This window comes from Triticum aestivum, chromosome 5D (genome assembly GCF_018294505.1).
Source record: "Triticum aestivum cultivar Chinese Spring chromosome 5D, IWGSC CS RefSeq v2.1, whole genome shotgun sequence".
Classification (NCBI taxonomy): Eukaryota; Viridiplantae; Streptophyta; class Magnoliopsida; order Poales; family Poaceae; genus Triticum; species Triticum aestivum.
In genome coordinates, this window is record NC_057808.1 from 439,836,109 (window position 1) to 439,840,551 (window position 4,443).

Genomic DNA, 4,443 nt, shown 5'->3' on the forward strand with positions numbered 1-4,443 from the left:
TTGAAGAAGGAGCTATTTGATCGCATGGTGGTTACCCTATGGGGGCTATGGGGTGTTAGGAGGAAGGCCATACATGAGAATATATTTCAACCTCCTTACTCTGTTAACAATTTCATATCCAGTTTTTTGGGTGAACTGCATGTTATGAATGCCAAAGCTCCAGTGCAGGCGGCTCCAGCAGTGCAAAGATCATCGCGTTGGGTAGCCCCTTTGCCAGGCAACGCCAAGATGAACGCCGATGCTGTTGTATCCAGGCAAGGGTATGGTTCAGTTGGGGTGATTTGCAGGGATCAAGATGGAGCTTTCTTGGGGGCTTCGGCTCTTTGTTTTATGAACATCGTGGACCCTCCGACCCTCGAAACTCTAGCCATTAGAGAAGCTCTTGTGTTGGCAGAGGATCTATATTTGAGATGAATTGAAGTTGCGTCGGACTGCAAGCCCGTGGTGGAAGAGATACACAAGGAGAACCTGGCTAGTTACGGTGCTATTGTGCATGAAATAATAGAACACTCTTCGGTTTTTGATTTTTGCAAATTTAGTCATGAGTTTAAGAGCTTTAATTATGAATCTCACAACCTAGCGAAGCATACTCTTTCTCTCGGGGGTGGCCGCCATGTTTGGTTAGGACACCCCGGAAATCTACCATCCGTCCCTGTAAACATTGTGACGAATTGTGACGAATTGATAAAGCTTCGCGAAGTTGTCTAAAAAAACCCATTCCGCTCAAAAAAAAAAACAGTTAACCCATTCCTAGTTTTTTTTAAGTTAACCCATTCCTTTCCTCTGCTCTGCTCCTGAGATGTTTCTCAAGAAAGGAAAAAAAATGCTCCTCACATCAGTCGAGCACTCGAGCTCGAGCAGCACAGCGCCGGAGTTCTTGCCATGTCCACGCGCTCGTGAGCAGCAGCGAGCCATAAGTTCGGTCGCCATTCCTCGTCGTCCGTGCGTGCGGTGGCCTGAAGAGGAGCAACCTCACATGCGGGGGCACGAGGTGCCAGCCGGCCTGCACGGCGACGGCAGGGGGTTGCGCGCGCGGTCGCGTGGAGGGAGGTGGCCTCGTCAATGTCCGGCCGGGCAACGACGTCTTCCGGTTGAACCGCGTGCCGCGGCGTGGCGGCGCCCTCTCCTCCGTCAGCTGCAAGCAAGCCACCGGCTTCAGGTCAGCAGCTCTTGCCTTGCCTGCTTGCACGCCAGGTGCTTGTGCTTATTCCCACCCGTTCCGCTGCGTTCTACTAGTAGCTCGAGTAGCTATAGCCTATAGCTAGTAAGTTACCGGTCACGATGCCGTGTTTGATGGCATCACGATGTGGAAACCAAATTATCAGGCATCAACTTAAGAAAGCGAGAAGATGGAAAATAGATGGCCTTTAGAACTCGTGCACTTAGATTCACTGGTTCTTGTAGGATTCGCCACGCAGGGTTCCAAGAGACGAGCTAGGAACGCCTGTGAAGTTGCGGTGCGGCCGTGCTGGACTCACCCGCCACCCTGTGTGCCTGACGTTGTGACACCCGCCAACCACCACTCCACAGGAAAGGTTGGCAGCCCCATGGCCTCCTGGAGGCCTGAGCTTGTCGTCGATGCCACCGTCAGCCTACTCCAGCATACACAGGCATCCACCGCCGGCCCCACCCCACCTGTAACAAGTGTACTAAAACGGCAGAGCACAGGAGACCCACGCGGTTATCCGGGCATGAGTGAGCGAGTCAATTCCTGTGGAGTGGTGGTAGTTGTTGGTTGCCCTGGAGGTAGCCGTCTCGTCGGTGTGCTCAAGTGGTCGCCCTTTGCAATTCTCATAGTGGTGAACTGGTGATCTGGTACTGTACATAGCGGGCGGTTTTTGGTTCTTGCTATTGTTCCTACTGTCCCCAGTAGTTAGCTGTTAGCTTTCTTTATGAAGCACGGCAGAAGTGCCTTTTCTCTAAAAAAATGGACGCATACATAGAGGATAGAGCCCGGTGAAGTTAAAGAAACATAGATGCGTATGGGAGCTAATCGCCTGGATTATATATATACTCCTACAGTCCTACTTGTGATCTGAAGCTAAAGCAAGATTCCTACACGTGCTAGGGATTAACTAAATAAAAGCTTTTGATATAGTAAGTACGGCGAATTAATAACTGTTGGGATTGATCGGCCAATCGGCAGATAGATCGATGCATCCTATCTACCTTGTTTAACCGGTGTGGTATGACACACACTGACAGTGACAAAGCTACTCATGGCATTCACCAGCAAGCATGCTCTCTCCAAAGCAACGCGTGCGGGTTAGTATGTTTGGATCACCACATTAATCAGCACCATAACCAGATTCTCTCCAAGGCAACAAGATTCTAGGCTAGATGAGCCGAACGACCTGCCTTCAATCAATGGGGAAGTGCGAGGAGGCCCCGCTGCTGGAGCACAGGCCGGCGGAGCCTAATGCGAGCGCCGACGGAGAGGCCAGGCTGGGGCGCCGGCTGTTGGAGGAGAACCGGATGCTGTGGGCAGTGGCAGGGCCGGCCATCTGCACGCGCTTCTCTACCTTTGGGGTCACCGTCATCAGCCAGGCCTTCATGGGCCACATCGGCCCCACCCAGCTTGCCGCCTACACCCTCGTCTCCACCGTCCTCATGCGCTTCAGCAACGGCATACTGGTAACAACTGCTATTTTCATCTCTCCTTCCTTCCATCAATCTGTCTGCCAAAGAATCAAACTGCTTGATTGTATATCTATGCAAAAGTAATGTCTAATGTGCTTAGACTGAATGCAATGCAGCTGGGCATGGCGAGTGCGCTGGAGACGTTGTGCGGGCAGTCGTACGGGACGAAGTAGTACCACTACCACATGATGGGCATCTCCCTGCAGCGCTCCTGGATCATCCTGAGCGGTTGCGCCGTGCTCATGCTCCCCATCCTCATCTTCACTGAGCCTCTCCTCGTCTCCATTGGCCAGGACCCCATGATCAGTGCTGTCGCGGGGACCATATCGCTCTGGTACATCCCTGTCATGTTCGCCAACGTCTTCAGTTTCACGCTCCAGATGTACCTGCAGGCGCAGAGCAAGAACATGGTCATCGCCTACCTTGCATTTGTCACCCTCGGTCTCCATGTGTTCCTGTCGTGGCTCTTCACCGTCAGGCTGCACCTTGGGCTCGCTGGGGTCATGACCTCCATGGTCATCGCCATGTGGATTCCTGTGTTTGGGCAGCTCATCTTCGTCTTCTTTGGTGGCTGCCCTCTCACATGGACCGGGTTCTCCTTCACAGCACTCACCGACCTCGTCCCTATCCTCAAGTTATCTCTATCCTCTGGTGTCATGCTCTGGTATGAACAAACTTGATGTTCCACTATATTATGCAGTTTCAGTTGTGGACCAGGTGCGCGCCTACATTTTATACTTTGCTGTCCTTATTAAAATTCTGTTTGTCTTTTCTTGTTTGCATTTTTCAGTTTGGAATTGTGGTACAGCACCAGATTGGTGCTCCTTACCGGGTACATGAAGAATGCGGAGGTTGCACTTGACGCTCTTTCAATATGGTAATACATACTAATTTATTTCACTATTTCATTGTTCTTGAAGCTTATTGCATAAGCTTTGGTTTTTCCATGCACACTGGTTATTGCTATTAGTTCATAATAGGTCAGTAGCTAATCACTAGTCCACATATGTCATTTTACTGTTTCATAGTATTTCCTTGTCGCCGCATATGACCTAATTAAGTAATCTGATTTCTACCTGTGAAATCTGCAGCCTTAACATCAACGTTGGGAGATGATGATTTCTATTGGCTTTTTGTCTGCATCAGGGTAACTTGTTCATCTTAGAACTCCCTATTAATCGTATCATGCGGTTGAATAAGTTTTCAGGTTTTTTACGATAGTGATTTGTGTGTTATAGAGTGCGTGTGGCAAATGAGCTTGGAGCTGGAAGTGCAAGAAGGGCCAAGTTCGCTATCATAAATGTCGTCACCACATCCTTCTCAATAGGCCTTGTGTTGTTCGTGTTTTTCCTTCTCTTCCGCGGAAAGCTTTCCTACATATTTACTACGAGTGAAGAGGTGGCTGCCACAGTTGCTGACCTGTCGCCTCTTCTAGCCTTCTCCATCTTGTTGAACAGTGTTCAACCAGTGCTATCAGGTTTGCTTTAGCATTTGACTAAATTCCAAATGCATATACATTACAATCATTGTGTCTTGTTAATATGTTTTCTTGTTTAAAAGAGTCAAAACATTTGCCTTTTATACCAGTATAATATTCGTTTGGTTTACTAAAACTATAGCCTCGATTGATCACCCTGTAGGTGTTGCTGTTGGTGCGGGTTGGCAAAGTGTAGTTGCCTATGTCAACATCACAACATATTACTTCAGTTGCCACACGCACCTGACAATAATTATCTTACCATCACATGATATCAAAGAACATAACCTAGGATTGCTCCAAGATGTAGTTATGTTACTACATGT

At 49.0% G+C, this 4,443-nt stretch overlaps 1 pseudogene; it reads left to right on the forward strand.

The window, feature by feature from the left end:
* The first annotated feature begins 807 nt into the window (after window positions 1-807).
* On the forward strand, window positions 808-4,166 carry LOC123125359 (protein DETOXIFICATION 21-like; annotated as a pseudogene).
* Window positions 4,167-4,443: the final 277 nt, after the last annotated feature.